General features: G+C 40.9%; 1 protein-coding gene across 4 annotated transcripts in view; it reads right to left on the reverse strand.

Annotated features, from left to right (window-relative positions):
• LOC101554146 (vitamin D 25-hydroxylase) overlaps window positions 1-16973 on the reverse strand; it is a 107243-nt gene that overhangs the window by 75247 nt on the left and 15023 nt on the right. Inside the window, exons 2-3 of one of the 4 annotated variants that reach the window (XM_055143411.1) lie at window positions 2956-3069; window positions 445-563 (exon numbers count right to left, since the gene is read on the reverse strand). The exons of 1 other annotated variant lie outside the window; for it this stretch is intronic. The gene's annotated coding sequence lies outside the window, so the exon portion shown is untranslated. Of the gene's footprint in view, window positions 1-444; window positions 564-2955; window positions 3594-16973 lie in introns of those variants that run through there. 2 more of the 4 variants (XM_055143410.1, XM_055143412.1) reach the window with 2 other exon arrangements.

Here is a 16973-nt window from a genome sequence, read left to right on the forward strand (position 1 = left end):
TAATACAGATAGAAGATTGAGACTCAATTCATTTATTGATCACAGTTAAATTAGATTAAATGGGCTGTTTGCAAAACTTTTTTCGTATCTAAAACAACTGACAAAAGTAACAAAAAATGCTCAGTGAGCTCTATGAAATTTATAATAAAGTGTATTCACTGTATCACTGTCGTCCTGTTGCTCATCGATTTGCTTGAGTGGGCACCAATAACGTCTCCACTGTGAAACTTGTTACTGTTTTTGGCATATTGAATACACCACGGGTAGCTTGCCAATAAAGTATATTCTATATTATTATTGTCTCTATGTGCTAACATCTTTATATTGGGGGGAAACATGCTTTCATGTTTTATATACCAGTTGTTAATCATATAGCACATTTCAGAGCACAGATCTGTCTGATGGGGTGGGGGGGGAAAGAGTGTGTTCCTTTAGAGCACTTACCTGATAGGACAGTCCGGAGGATCCCCACCTGGAACAGAGCCAAGATGCTGAGAGTCAGAAAGGGGGTGGTCTTCCAGAATCAAATAGTGCCTCTCTGCATGGGCATCACGATGTCATCCCTATAAAAGTTTAAAGTCTATGAGCTCAAGGACCTGAGCTTGGGTCCTGCCTCGGCCCAGTGTGGTGTTTAGCTTACCCCTGGTGATGTTTAGGGAATGTGTGTGGAAAAGGAATATTTCTGTGGATGGACCCTCTGAACAATGCTTAGAAGCACCACATTTTGGCAGAAGTCACCCTCTGATCAAAGTTAAGCAGAGCCTGAAAGCAGGACTGAAAGCAGGAGAAAAGTTTCACTGTAACTTCTAACAAACACTGTAACTTTTTAAAAAATTTTTTTATCTTTTGATGAATCACCTTGAGGTAGTTACAGACTTACAAACTTTCGTGCATAGTTCCAGCCATATAATGATCGAGTACCCATCCCTCTACCACAGTGCCTGTTCTCCACCACCAATGTTCCCAATAACCCCCCACCAATCCCCCCTCCACCTCTGTGGTAGGCACATTCCCTTTTACTCTCTCTCTCCTTTAGGGTGTTGTGGTCTGCAATGCAAGTGCTGAATAGCCATCATATTCAGTCTATAGTCTACTTTTGTCACGTATCTCCCATCCCGAGCAGGCCCTCAAAACCTCCTTTACTTGGTGGTCCCTTCTTTATCTAAGCTGCCTTTTCCCCCAGCATGATGCACTGTAACTTCTAAGAATACAGAACCACTAGGAGATGGAATCGGGGGATTCCACCATCCACTGAACACTACTAGTGCACACTTTACTGATTTACTTCAACACAGAGCTTCAAGCATGCAGACAGCACACAATGCCTAAAGAGCCTCAGAGGTGAGACCAGGATAAATCCGATACAGTGTAGGAGCAGGAGGCAGGAAGGGGTGATAATGGAACTAGAATAGCCTGAGCGACCAAGATAAACCCCGATCCAGTGTGGCGGTAGGAGTGGGGGCAGGCTGGTAATGGAACTAGAACAGCCTCAGCACTGGAAGACTGGAGCAGGAGTCCACACACTGAGACTGCTCTGTGTCACCTGTCCACTCAAGAGCCTGAGTGAAATTGCAGAGTAAAAGATGAAGAGACATGCGTGATGGAAAGAGACTAAGCAGAAGTTTGTTTTGTTTTGTTTTGTTTTGTTTTTTAATAAAAAAGGAAGGGCAGAGGAAACAACTGCAGACTGAAGCAGGAATACCTGCAGCCTGAGGTTGGGAGCAAAGGTGTAGTCAGAGGCAGAGGCAGGGGCTCCAGTGTCTGGGAAGTAGCACTGGGGGAGGGGTAGAGCTTCAAGGCCAGCAATTCCCACCAAACTCACCAACAAATCAAAGCAATGGCAAAGGATGCTATGCTCTGCTGGAGCTAGACTTCCTGGGTCCACACCAGGTGTGTATGTGAGGAGTGGGGAGGGGTTGGTTTTGTTCTTTAGGAAAATTTTCTACTTTCAATTCTCTGCAGTTTGGAACTGATGACTCATCGGATCCTCAGCGGGAGTAAGCAGGAGGTGGAGGAGGGGCAAGCACGCAAGACAATTCTCCAGCTCCAGGCAGCAGGATTATAGACTGTTCACTTCTAAACCTCATTGCACTCAGCTTCGCAATGGGCGCCATGATCCTTGAGGCTGAGGCGTGACCCCTCAGGTTTAGATCCTGAGGGGCAGGAATACAGGGTTGGTAAAACAACTCTCTACAGAGACGTTTCGTTAAAAGTAAAGGTTATTTGTTCTGGAATACGCTGGTCAGAGAGGGGACACAACTGAAAGATTCTAAAGAAGGAATTTTTCTTTACTACACTCTTGGGGCACCGTTTATTATCTCTCTTGAGGAAGTTTCATTGTAGGAATGTCGTAAGCGGGGAGCTTCACGGTTTAGTTTAGCCAGAAACTAAACAGGGAACCAGTGCCTGGGATTTCTTTGTTCCTTAAGATTTGGCCACCGTAAGCGAAAGGGATGGGGAATTTTGTTCATTTTGGTTTTGTTTGGTTTTGGGTCACACCAGCGGTGTTCAGGGCACTGGGTTCAGGGATCACTTCTGGTGGTGGTCGGCGGGGGTGGGGTGGGGGTGGGGGTGGGGTGGGGGGAGGGGCGGGCATGAAGGATGCCAGCAATAGAACCCGGGTCGGCCGTGTGCAAGGCAAACGCCCTCCCTACCCACTGTACAATCTCTCTGACCCCTGCCAGTGCAATTTTACTCCTTTTCAGAACAGCTTAAACGTAAGGGGCCAGATTCTAACAGCCTCCATCTTTGTGTGTACTGGAAATTTTCACAGGATCTGTGCCAAGCCATACGTGGAAACTGGGAATCTGATAACTTGATTCCCCATCTTGAAATTGTGGTGCCACGAATGCGGAGGTTTGGCGCAGCAGCCTTTTTCCGACCTCCGCCCATGGATTCCCCACCCCCACCCCCGCCCCATCAACCCGACAATTTAACCGAGTCCTTTTGGCTTACCTCCTCGGAGTAGGATGACGCGAGCTCGATGCACTGTGCAGCCCACAGGTATACCATCCCGGATGGCAAAACCTGTGGCGCTCTTGAAGCGTCTTCCCATGGAGAGCCTGGATTCTGGTTTTCGGCGTCCGGAAAGGGTACCAAACAGGATGCCATGATTACCAAGTGTAGGGGGCAGGGCCCTGGCGTGCATTCTTGCGCCGTGGCACTGACGTACACGCATGCGCCGTGGGTCTGCGCGTGCGCATGCGCAGTGGCTCCGGTGCGCGCATGCGTGCACTCGCGCAGTGACTCTGGCGCATGCGCGAGGCTCTGGCTAGGACGCGGTCCACCAGGATTCTTACAGCCGTTTTAACTGAGGCATCTGGCGGTTTGTAAATTTGCTGCTGGCCCTGAGTCTCCGGGACAGGTCGTACCAAAAAAATAAGTTAATCGCCCAGTCAACCCACAGCGTGACTTTGCAGGCCTCTGTAGAGATATTCAAACCGGAAGCTCTTAATTAAGCCTTTTGCCGAATGCTATACATTCCCTGTCCTGTCATTGATGCTCCCCCGGGCCTTACATCTGATGCCCAAACCCGGGAAGCACGTCCTCGGGTCCTGACTCCAAGTTACAACCAGGTAAATAGCGGGCAGCGGCAGCTCATCCCAGGCTTACTGCCTGCCTGATTCTACCTAGGTATTGTGGACCTGAGTCGATGGGCTGAACCAAGACCTCATCCGGACTCTTGCGGGGTCCGATGTCTCTATGAGCTATAAGTCCTGTCCAGAGACCCTTACTGGCTTCCAGCCTTCTCGGTACGCCCCAGGGATGAATCTAGCCTCTTCCGGGGGATCCATCCTGGTCAGCCACCGTCCGGGTGGTCTTGCTGCTTAACCACAGGCCCCGAGTCAAAGCCACACTCGCTGGGGCCTGGAACTACTGCAAGGACACGTTTTTCTTTCCGTTCCCCCCAATGCAGTCGGTGACGAAGGAATGCGGAGACGTGCCTTCCCTCTCACTCCTGTTTCTGGGTACTTGGAGACCCCTAGGGTGCTAGTCTTATGTCAGTTACCCTCTGGCGTGATTTGGAAACTATGTCAAGGGTAACCATTCTAAAATAGATCCATCCACCCCTTTAGGGTGCCTTCTAGTCTCTGAAGCATCTGGGACTTATCCCGGCTATCCATCCCCAAAACTTGGTCTATTATTATTGTAACGTTATCTGGCCCCAATATCAACTACACGATGGGGCTCCCTGGCCTGAGAAAGGCACATTTAACCATAGCACTTTTAACTACCCTTCTTGACCACTACAATGAAAGGCACAGGTATTTCACTCCCACCCCTCCCTACTTAAAGCCTGCCATACATTTCAAGTTCTTCTAGCCAGATACACTTCCACATTCCCAGCCCGTCTGAACAAGCACTGAACAATCTATGACCTAACTCTTCTGATTCCTCAACCAGTTCAAATCTTGTACATTGGAAGTGCAGTGAAGAAAACTAGGAGGGAGAGACTGAGTGCCTTTGGGGACTGAGTAACAGTACAAGGTGATGTGGTCCAGACCTATGTTGTCCTGTTCCCAACACAGGACAGAGATGAGGGAGGCTGAGGGGTGGTAAAGATGTGCTAGGGGAGGGGAATGTCATGTCCAAATTGGACATGCTAACAGCAGCTTTGGATAGAGATACAGAGGAAAAAAAAGAAATGGTCAGGTTGGGGTTTTAATGAGGAAACGTGATGGCCATTAGATGCTAGAAAATTAAGAAGGGTAGCACTACACTCCTGAGAGGTATGAAAATTAGGTTTACACAACAGCAAATCATCTACATATTGTAGGAGAATATTAGGATGTAGGTGGCATAAAAGTAAGTCTTTGTCCAGGGCTTGCCCAAACAGGTGGCTATCTCTAAAGCCTTGGCACTGCCATACCAGCCAAGTGTACTGCTTAAGGTGCATTCCAGGATCTTCCCAGATAAAGACAAAGAAGTGGTAGTACATTGGGTCCAAGGAAATAGTAAAGCATCATTCAGGTTCAAGTCCATGAAATGTGAGGTGGAGGGCAGGATCTGAGACAGGAGAATTATAAGGGTTGGAGACAACTGGGTGCAAGAGGATCACAGCTTAATAACTGGAGGTCCTGTAAGAGTTGGTGAGAACTGTTGTTTTTTTTCCACTGGTAAAATAGGAGTGTTACAGGAGAGTTAGTAGGAATTAGGAGACCCTGGACCAAAAGTCATTGGATAATTCACTTCGGACCACGATGATGAGTGACAAGTACAGGAAATTGGGATTCAGTGGGGAAAGGTGGTAGGATCTTCCAGTTGGATAAGAACTGGGGTGTGGTGAACAGCCAGTGAGGGAGTCCCACCCATAGGGTTAACTACTTCAGGAGGGAGAAGTGGCATGGTGGGAGATTGGTGATGGAACTGGGCCAAGGTCAAGATTAGGACTGGGTGAGCATCCACATCAGGTGACCAGGAAAGGACAACTCCCATTTTGGTGAGAAGGTCTTCTGTCAGGTTCAGAGCGGGACAGATAGGAATTACCAGAAAGGAATAGACAAAAACATCTTCCTCCCAAGAGGCAGGGTATGATTCCTGTGGACTAGCCTCCCATCTATCCCCTTCCCTGAGATCTGGAAAGTATATAGAGGGCCAGAAAAGGATGGAAAATCAGAGAAGGTAGCCCCACGTAGCCCTATTTTGCACCTTACGAATTCTTTATATAGATCTTAAGTTATAAAGAGAAGGGAAGGAAGGGGTAACTCGCCTCAACCTCTTGTTGACATTTATCTTGGGCTTAGTGGTTCGTGGTATAAGGTGGGAACCACCAGATAGTTGCAAGACCCAGCCACCATCTGTGTGGGCAGAAAGATGGGGTAGCAGGTTTTCTGAGAAAGAGAAGAATGGAGCATTCCTCAACTCATTTAGCCCCAGTTCTGAGAGAACAAATGAATGGAATATTTCTGAAATCATTAAGCCCCAGTTAGGTATGAACATGTGTGCTGCTCATATGGTAAAGGCAAGATACCTCTGTCTTCCCTCTCCTTGCAACCTAAGATCTATGTAGAGTACACCCAGTCTCCCCAGCAAGGTTCCTTTTTTCTAGAGGTGTCCCACCTGGAAGCCTTTACCTTTCAATAAGCTTCTCTAGCTTTTCTAGGAGTCCAGCCTGGCTTCTGGCAGTCTCGCCTAACACAAGAAACTTTCCATTCCTATTTATCTCAGAAAAATCTGTTAGCCCCATTCTTCTGCTGCACATGACGGTTGAGACGTGTAGCCATCTGGTGGTCCCACCCTATGCTCTTCTCATTCAAGACCTAGAAGAGCTCTCTGAGATTAAGTGAACTAATACAGACTAGCCCAAGATCCATATGTGAAGAATGTGCCCAAATCCAACTAAATCTTAAATCACAAACTATTACCTCAGTTTTTTAAGCACCTATGCAAAGTAATTACCACTTTTCCGAAAATAAAATTTACCCTGTTACCATAATTATAAAAAATTTTTTAAATGTGCTGAGGGAAAATTCTGATGACCCTAGATAAATATATGGACAAGTACAGAATTCTTCTTGGATTAATAGGCCTTTTAATAATAATAATTCTAATGATCTCACCTGCCTTGCTAAAGAACTCTTACCCAAAATAACAATAATAATTTCAAAACATTTTCTTTTTCATCTCCCTTACCTTTCTATCCCCCTGGAAGGACAATGGCATCCCTTCCTCTGGTCTCTGTCACAAAGTCAAAAATGGGAAATTAATCTAACTGCTTGGATTTACCTCACCATCCAAGGGATAAGAGGAAATTCCCCTCCTCACTCTTTTCTTGGCTACTGAAAAACTGTACCAAGCTTTAGCACCTATTTTGGAATATATGTTACCCTATTTAACAATACTGGTAACAGTCCTGTTTACCCCAGACCAATCTGGATGCTCTATGCAAAAATACTAAGAGCATTCCCCCTTTAGTAGTGGAAACCATATGGAAATTATTAGGCCCCCTTAATGTCTGCTTTGAAAATGCTTCCCCACAAGAAAAACCTCTCTTAGCATCTATACAAAGGTGGGTCAATAACTCTTACTGCAATTTTTTTCTTAACCCTTGAACTCTCCCTAACTCATACTGGATGAGAGTAGAGTGGAAAGGAGAAAGATGTTGATGTTAGAGTAGCTGACTCTACCCTCTTTTGGGGAGGACAAAAATAAAACCTCCAGATTTTATACAGTTCTAGAATATTGGATAATTTACATTTTGTACACAAAAAAATCGTGTATTATGGTGGATATATATGATAGGGCTATTATGTTTCACTTCCAATATCTCCTTTCCTTGGAACTCTGTCATCCAATTCTATCACAGTCTTTCATATCAAAACCCTTTATATCACCACAACAGACCAGAGCTTTTCTATAGTTCGTCATGTGTAGATGATTCCTTTTCTGAATCCAGGCTGGAGGTTAAGGTCCTTGGAGATTTGCTATAAATTATAAATGGGGTTTTAATTATTTCTGCAAAACATTTCATAGAGGTTTTTATGGAGAATACATTGAATTTATAGGTAGTTTTTAGCCGTATTTAACGTCTTTACAATATTAAGTCTTTCACCCCATGAACATAGAATTGTGTTTCTGTTCATTTATATGTTCTTAATTTCAACAATGTTTTATATTTTTATCATAAAAATCCTCCACCTGGGGCTGGAGCGATAGCATAGCGGGTAGGGCATTTGCCTTGCACGAGGCCGACCCAGGTTTGATTCCCAGCATCCCATATGGTCCCCCGCAAGCACAGCCTGGAGTAATTCCTGAGTGCAGAGCCAGGAGTAATCCCTGTGCATCGACAGGTATGACCCAAAAAGTAAAACACAAACAAACAAATAAATAAAATCCTCCACCTGACTCTCCCCAGGACAGTGAAGAGCCCAGTGGCAGCAACTGAACTGAGAGGCTAGCTTAGTACTCAAGATCACTATCTTGCTCCCCAGGTCAGGATTATCCTTGTCCACTAAGAGCACTTCACTACCACACATTTCTTCATCTTTCTATAACCAAGAGCATACAGAGGCATCGTAACTGTAGTCACTTAGCCACACAAAAACTCACAAGAAATAACTCTAACTGCAAACCCCACAATGCTAACACAATTCAGAACCCCACCACACTACAAGCAGTAGTAATTAAAACAGCATGGTATTGGGAAAAAAGACAGAATCCAAGATCAATGAAATAGACTTAAATATACTGAGACGGACTTTCAGGTATATGATAAGGTAATCTTTGATAAAGGAGAGAAAAAATATCAAGTGGAAGCCTCTTAAACAAGTGGAGTTGGGAAAACTGGTCAACTACATAAAAAAAAAAAACCCTCAGATCACTTTCCTATGCCAAGCACAAAAAGTCAAATCAAAATGGATTAAGGATTTAGATATCAGACCTGAACCATAAGGTGTATAGAGGAAAATGTAGACAGAACTCCTCATGACATTGAAGTTAAAGACATCTTCAAAGATGAAATTCCACTGACAAAGCACATGGAAGCTAAGGTAAATAAATGGCACTACAATAAAGTAAAAAGCACTGGTGCACATCAAAAAGAACAACTAGTTCTGACATTTATGCGGTCTCCGGAGAGACTCATTAATTTCTGGTAGAAATGAGAGAGGAAAAAAGAAAAGTGTCCACCATAGAGGCAGGCTGGAGGAAGGCAAGGGTCAGTGGGAAACTGGGGACATTGTTGGTGGGAAATATCCTAGTTAAAGGATGGATGTTGGAATACTATATGACTGAAACCCAATCACGAACAACTTTGTAACTATATCTTACCTTAATTCAATAAAAAGTGAAATTTTTTTAAAAAATCCTCCACTCTTCTAAGAAAATTGTCAATGTGCTAATTTTGCAGTGAATTGTTCCTTAATTTTTTTAGTTTTACCCTACACCTGTTCTCAGGGATCACTCCTGGCTCTGTGCTTAGGGACCACTCCTGGTGGTGCTCAAGGGACCATATGCAATGCCATGGATAGAACTAGGGCCAGCCATATGCAAGACAAGCATCTTAGTCTTTGTACTATCCTGTTCCCATGTTGACTTTTTAGCTTTCCATTTTATTTTAAAAAGTACTAGAAATAATAAACTAGTAGAGTCTTTAGGGATTTTGTCATTTGCACGAAAATAACTATCCTTCTTTTTCAGTGTGGATTCCTCATACACTGCTGCTTGGAGTGTAAACTGATTCCGTTTCTATGGGGAATACTATGGGAGTTCATTAAAATATTAAAAATTTCTGCATATCATCTAGTAACTTCTAGGGATCTACTGAATAACAAATACTAATATGAAAATATACATGTACTCCTATGATCATTGCAACTCTATTTACAATTGCTATATATTTATAAACCCAACTGTCCAATGCTAAGTCAATTATAATTTGGATATATGTACATATTTACATACACAATGATATACTACATAAGTAAATAAAAGATCTAAATAAAAGATAAAAATTTTCCTTTTGTGACAACATGGATGAAACTGGAGGGTGTTATAATAAATGAAATAAGTCAAGACACAAGTACTTATCTCACTCCTATGTGAAACAGAAAAAGGAAAAAACAAAAAACACAAAAAAGTAAAAGATAACAGGTAGTATAGTAAATAAATACAAAATAATTCACCATGAATTATCACACCTGTTATATAATAGCTATGTTTTTTTAAAAGATAAGAAATAATATTTTTCTGCTGGGCCAGCCTCTGATTCACAGAGTGAACTCAAAGAAGTTTAGTCAGGTGCTCAAACTGCTCCCAGCTATTTCTGTGACTTCTAAATTCAGGACTAAATAAAGCATGATCTAGCAAAAGTCTTGGATGTTTCTAGAATCTTAGGAGAGATGAGAACAAAGGTCAAAACTCCACCCTCACCTATGGATTGAAGATATATAGCAAGTACAGGAAATAATATCTCACTGGAGTGTAGATTCTCAGGGGAAGCGTGGGAACTCGTGCTGGAATAAGAGAACCTAAATTACAATGATGAATTGCTGGAGAATTCTGAAAGCTAAAAATTTTAGGGAGATTAGTGTGCAAATTTTTTATAATTTTGAAAGATTTACATCTTAGGATCTCAACTAGGTTGAGATCACAATAAATATCAAATATAATTCCCTAGTGCTTCTTTCTGCAGGAATTATTTAGAAATATCACCAGACCATTATTTTTCTTAATAAGGTTTGCCCTCAGCAGAAACTTGTTAACCAAAATCTAAATGCTAGAGTGTTATCAAAGCCTTACAGACTGGAGGGAAGAGAAATACCCAAATCCAGTCATATCCAATATTCTTTGTAGGAGAAGAAATATACCTAATCTCAGCTGAGTCCAAGGGAAAAATTGAGAACCACATGTGAAATTTACAGTTCAGAAGTATATATTAGTTCACTGAAAATCATGGCATTATAGAACTTTTCCTCTCCTCCTTATTCATAATTGCTACTGATTGTAAACAATCAACAGGTTCTTCAGTACATTCAAGAAAATACTATTCAGTGGTAAAAAGCTATCAAGCTATGAAAAGTTGTGGAGGGATTTTAAGTGCATAATATTGCATGAAAAAGTCAAAAGAGGCTATAGACTGTATCCTATGTAACATTTTGAAAAAAATTAAAGTAGTAAAAGTATCAGATTTGTTTTTTTTTAATTTAATTTTAAGTGTTTTAGTCAAACCCAGTGATGCTCAAGAATCACTGTTGGTTCTGTACTCAGTAATTACTCTTGTCAGTGCTCAGGGAACCATATGGGATGCTGGGGACTGAACCCTGGTTGACCACATGAAAGGCAAGCGCCTTACCCACTGTACAATCTCTCCAGCCCCTGCCTGGGTTGTTGAGGGTGGATAAATTATAGGTAGATCATACATAGAGTATTTTTAGTACAGTGAAAATATTCTGTCTGACAATAATGATGTTTAAAAATATTTTGTATGATAATGATTCTATTGTCTTGATAGTAAATTATCACTATATAGTGATAGTAAACAATGCCAATGTCCTTACTTATGCTTCCTTGGCTGTAAGTCTGATGTTCAAAATAGCTTCCATCCTACTAAAATGTTGACAAATCTATGTCCTTTCAGGAAGGTCTGAAGGATAACTCACCTTGTTTCCATTTCTAGGTTCTAATAGCACTGTGTTTTGGCTCTAGATCCCTTCTACTATATTAAAAACTAGTGATGGCAAGCCAGTTCTTCTTACAATCCATCTAACGACTTTTTCCCTCTTCCTTTTGGAAGGACATATGATTTTACTGGATTCACCTGGATAGATAAGGGACCTTTCTCCAGCTCAGTATCCTCAGCAGATCCCATCTTTATAGTCTTTTTTTCTGTATGTAGTAATGTATTTGCAGTTTCCAAGTTTTACCATATGGACATCTTTGAGTTGGGGGGCCATTATTCTGTCTATCATAAGTTAAAGCTAGGGTAATTGGCAAGAACTGTTAAGTGTTCTTGTGTGTGAAGAGGCGGCTGTCAGCTGGAGCACTGAAGAAGAATCCTAAAGAATATGAAATAGAGCCTGACGATGGCTAGAGAGAGAGAGTGGGAGTGATAGAACCCTGGAAAGGAGTGTGTATCTACTGGTGTATTGGTAGGGTGTAAGGAGACAACTCATAACTCATATTCCATCTTCTGTTTGAAAGGATGCACTCATGAATCCTATTCTGTGTCTGTTTCAGTCTATTGATAACTAATGTGTCTGGATTATTCATTGTATTTCATTCTATTATGCCAGCAACAATATCAGGAAATTAAAAAAAAGTTTATTATTAGAAGTCATGAAAATAATACAGTACACCTATAATCACACAGTGAGGCTTTAAGAGAGAGGGACAGAAAGAGAAAAGCAAGTACACATAGGTTTGGGATTTTGCTTTCACTAAAATTCCAGGTGGGGAATGAGTTTCCAAGCCATACTACTGGCATGTTTAAAATACAGGAACAAATACTGGGATCCTTGGTGGTGGAGAATGGGCACTGGTGGAGGGATGAATTCTCAAGTATTGTATGACTGAAACACAAGCACAAAAATATGTAAATCTGTAACTGTACCCTCACGGTGATTCACTAATAAAATTTTTTTAAATAAATGAAATAATTTACACTATTTTATTTTATTTATTTATTACACTAAATAAATGAGATAATTAAAATAATTTTTAAATATAAAAAATAAAATATAGGAGCAAGAACTTAAAGTCTGGTAAGAAAAAGAGAAAAAGAAAAGGTTAAAAAAGAGCAATGTGTGGTCCCAAGTGACTAAATCAGCCAAGAAACTGGCATACAGAACAAAGGAACCTCAGTGGAGAGAGACCATTTATTTATCAGTTCTGTGACCTCCTATGTATTTACTTTAACTATCTCTCTTTAGAGTCGATGCCTTCATATCAGAGCTTACGAGTCAATGGTCCTGGTTTATATAAGGTTCATACATAATAGCTGTGTTCCTCTACAAGCTGTGTCTAGAAATCTCAAGTTTAACATGCTCCTCCTTTAACAATGTTCATTTTAAAATTTATGTATGTCTATCATTATTACAATTTAGATATTGGAAAAAGAGTTAAACTGTACAGAAAGATAGTATAAGTGAATAAACTGTAACCAGTTTGGTTCAATGTTAGTAGAGTTAGGAGTTTCTTTAATGTCACATAACTCCAGGCATTCACAGGAGTTGCTACTGACCCCTAAAGTTGAGGCTTGCACTTTGAACTTCCATGTTTTAAACATTTTCTGCTAGACTTCATTTACAATAACCAAATAGAGGGTTTTAATTTGTCAAAACTGGATTAAAACACATCTGCAAAAATAATCCACTTGAAAATAATTTGTATTCATTATTTATACTGCACTCAGGTTGGATAGGCAATAGGAAATTGTTATAACATGAAAGTCACAAATGAGTCCCTGACTTTTTATCTCCCAAGCTTAGGGAAATTTTTGCATGTTGCAGCTCCCCTGAAAGGATATGATTATTTATAAATCATGGGGATTTGACTTATAGTTTCTCACCTGTCAGTGGGGTACAAAAATTTCTATCAAAGCTAAGAACCAAGGCTAGGGCACCAGTGGATACTGGCATAGAGAAGAAATAAGAAAGGCACCTATGTCAGAAGAAATAAATAGGATACATGCCCATGGGTGGTTCTGGTCTATCATTCATGAAAGATGAGAGGAGCTATTAAACTTTCCTGCAGAGTGGAGAAGGTTTGCCCTAGGAGACACTTTGCCCAGTGCTAGAAGGACCTTCTTTTCTATTGGGACCAGAAGAGGTTCTTTCCAAAATCCACAGAATTTTTACAAGTGTGTTCTCAGCTGCTAAGGAAAATGCTAAATGTAGTTGAGGAAGGCAAGGCTGGTTGCTCCACATGGTGAGTGAACTCAGATGTTGATAATAAAGAATTAATTTGGAGGCTTTCTCTTTAGATGGTGAAAATTCTCTAACAATTCAAATTCAGATGGGCTTCCTTCTGTATGTCTGAGAATGGTGTTCTCTAGAGAAGAGGGATAGAAACAAGGATGTTTCCATATTACAACTAAACTCCACAGAAATGGCTCCCCAAGGACACTGTTTAATTTCTATCAAAGGGAATTTCCTACAATGGGAGTCACCTGGGTTTGGTAAGACTGAGTTTGGAGTCTTGCATAACTAGATTTAAGCTGACTCTACCATTTGCTCTGGTGTTTAAGTAGATAATAAATTCCTTGAGTTAGTTTCCCAATGTCTTCTGCTCTAGGTAAGAACTGGAGATGATGTCTTGAGGCAGATTGATATATTACTGTTTTTTCTTTTCCATGTTAATAAGAGGTTTATCACTGTCATCCCATTGCTCATCGATTTGCTTGAGCGGGCACCAGTAATGTCTCCATTGTGAGACTTGTTGTTACTGTTTTTGGCATATCGAATACGCCACGGGTAGCTTGCCAGGCTCTGCTGTGCGGGCAAGATACTCTCGGTAGCTTGCCGGGCTCTCTGAGAAGGAAAGAGAACAATTCAATAGAAAAGGGGGCTTATAGGCAACAAAACAATTTGAATTGGGAAGGATTCCCACCAGCAAGGAGTAGAGTACAGCTTCAGTGAGTGTGAGCACAGGATCTGCTTTTATGCCCAACAGAGATAAAATGATGCAACAGCTTAAATATATTCTACCATACAACCACAAAACACAATTAAGGAATGTGCAAAAAATATGTCACATATACATAAAATGTTGGAGAAATATCATTAGTGGTGTAATTACTTAGTTTAATAGTGAAGGCCAAGGAAGCTATCAGCTGAAGAGGACTCTACCATACAGTTTCTACTAGCAGTATGAAGTATGTTCTTAAAGTTCGCTTTGGTCTAATCATAACCAACAGAATACATCCAGGGAGAGACTGTCATTTCTCCAAAGTACAAACCTCAGGAGAATCCTTTTAATTTTTCTTAATTCCAGAGAGTCTTACATTTTCAGGGGCAGAAGTCAGAGAAATAGCACAGGCTTCAAGGCCTTGCATGTTACCAATCCTGCTTTAGTCCTGAGCACTGCCAGGAGTGATCCCTGAGCACCATAGGGTGGGGCCCAAACCCCTACCTCAATTTGGGGGTGGGAAAAGAGAAGGAGCAAAGTCACAAAAATTCTTAACAGTATAAAAGGATTAGAAAATAGGAATTTATGGGTTCCAAAATAGATGACAGATGTAGACACACTAGACTGGTCAATGAAGTAAAACAAAGTTCATACAAAGGGATCAGAAAACTGGAGAAGTAATACATGAGCAGGATGAGGCAGCAGGAGACTGTGAAGAGGGCTTGAATAAATAAGATCCCCCAGGGTACCTTCACAATACAGTGACTTGCAAAAAGAAAGGGACTGTGACCCAGAGCCAAGAAAAAAATGGAAAGTCTATCTTCCAGAGAGCAGGGGAACATGGGGGTAGAGTTCTGTAACTGAATGCTAGGGAAGTGGGTATGTTTAGGCACCTGAAGATGCTATGTAGTAGGGAAGTATCCTGGGTGCATAATTTAAAAAGGGAAATACTTTGTGCCCTATTACTAGAGGTGACTATGGCCATCATGGGGTTCTTGCAATGACCTAAATGGCTCATATCAAACTTAGCCAGTGACTTACAGATGCAGGGAGCAGGAGTTAAAGTCAAATGAGTAGATAATAAAGTTATGGTATATAAACACATTGAAATACTATGCAGCTGCAATTTGCCTGAAACTGGAGGATATCATGTTAAATAAAGTAAATCACAGAAAGAAGAACAAATACTGGATGAACTCACTTTTCTGTCATATATGGAATAGCAGGACAAGAGAATGGACAGTATCAAGGGGGATATGCCTATAATTCTCTTGACCCTAAATGATAGAAATAAGGGCAGGAAAGAAAAAAATTGGAGAGAAAAATAAGAAAAGGCAGATGGGAAGGGGTTAGGGGCTTTGGTGCTTTATAGAGGTGTAGTATATCTATATTATAAACCACAGAACTAACAATATTGTGAATATAAGGCCCAGATTAAAATAATGAAACTTCAAAATGTGTTTCTTAAGGTGGCATACTGGGTGGGAGGAAATCTGGGGTATTGGAGGAGGGGAGCTGACACTGGTAGTGGGATTGATGTTGGAACATCATGTGCCTAAAACTTTGTTATGAACAAACTTGTTAATTGTGGTGCCTTTGTAAAATAATTAAAAGTTGCTTTAAAAGCCTAGTGTAAGGGCTGGAGCAATAGCACAGCGGGTAGGGCATTTATCTTGCGTGTGACTGACCCGGGTTCGATTCCCAGCATCCCATATGGTCCCCTGAGCACCACCGGGGGTAATTCCTGAGTACAGAGCCAAGAGTAACCCCTGTGCATCACTGGGTGTGACCCTAAAACCAAAAAAAAATCTGGCATAGTGTAGTTATAGAGATGATGGTTGGAAAGTAAATGAAACCCACTTGTGTCCTCCTCATAAGCAGGTCACCTCCATGTGTCTGGTCTTGGGTTATTAGAGTACCTGTGCTATCTATACTTGGAGCTGACTGTGTTTACCTAGGCTGCCCTTATCCTAGTAAAATCCTTGAGCACCTTAACAAAATTAGGACAATAACATGCTTTGAGAATCATCTCTGTATCACTGATTCAGACTCAAGTCCCAACATGCAGCTCCTCCTACCTCCACCCATCTGAAGGATGTGGGTGGCAGAACCTAGAAATCAGGACAAGACTACAGTTGAGGGATAACTAATAACCCAAGATCATTGGGGAGGTACATACTATAGAACTGCAATAGAAGGAAGGAAGGATACATATTTTCAAATGAGAATGCTCTATCCTTTCAGATTATCATTTAGGGAAGAAAGAAGGATAAACAGTTTTACAGATAAATTAAAACAATTTATCACCACCAAATTAGCCCTGCAAAAATATGAACCAAAGCAATTTCACCTAGAAATAGTAAGATATTAAACTTATACAATGTAGGCATTGGGTGGTAGGGAAAAGAGAAAAATTGGGCCTTTAATATGAATATAATGTTTAGTAGACCAAAGTATATAACTCTATGCAAATCTCAGGACAAACTTTTTTAAAAAGGTATTTACAATAAACCACAAAAATGGGAGAAGACTCAAATAATAAGAATGATATAAAAGAGAAGAACTACGTGAAAAAGAACAATGATAAAGATCAAAATAATAAAATGGCAATAAATACTTGAATTTTAATAATTAGCATAAATGTTAATGATATGTTGGGGAAAACTGTTCCCCAACAAAGGTATAAATTCAATAATTGAAAGGCATAGTGGGACAGAATAATAATAAAAAAATTCAAACAGGGGATGTCACCTAAGTGGTAAAGTATATGCTGGACATGTTCAAGGACCTGAGTTTGCTTCCAGTATCATGTGAACCCTGATTACACCACTGCTAGCTCAAGTATTGCATGACAAAACAAATCCTATTGTTTTGCAATTTATAGAAAAATCTATCTCAACTTTCAAAAT

The sequence above is a fragment of the Sorex araneus genome, chromosome 6 (assembly GCF_027595985.1).
Source record: "Sorex araneus isolate mSorAra2 chromosome 6, mSorAra2.pri, whole genome shotgun sequence".
NCBI lineage: Eukaryota > Metazoa > Chordata > Mammalia > Eulipotyphla > Soricidae > Sorex > Sorex araneus.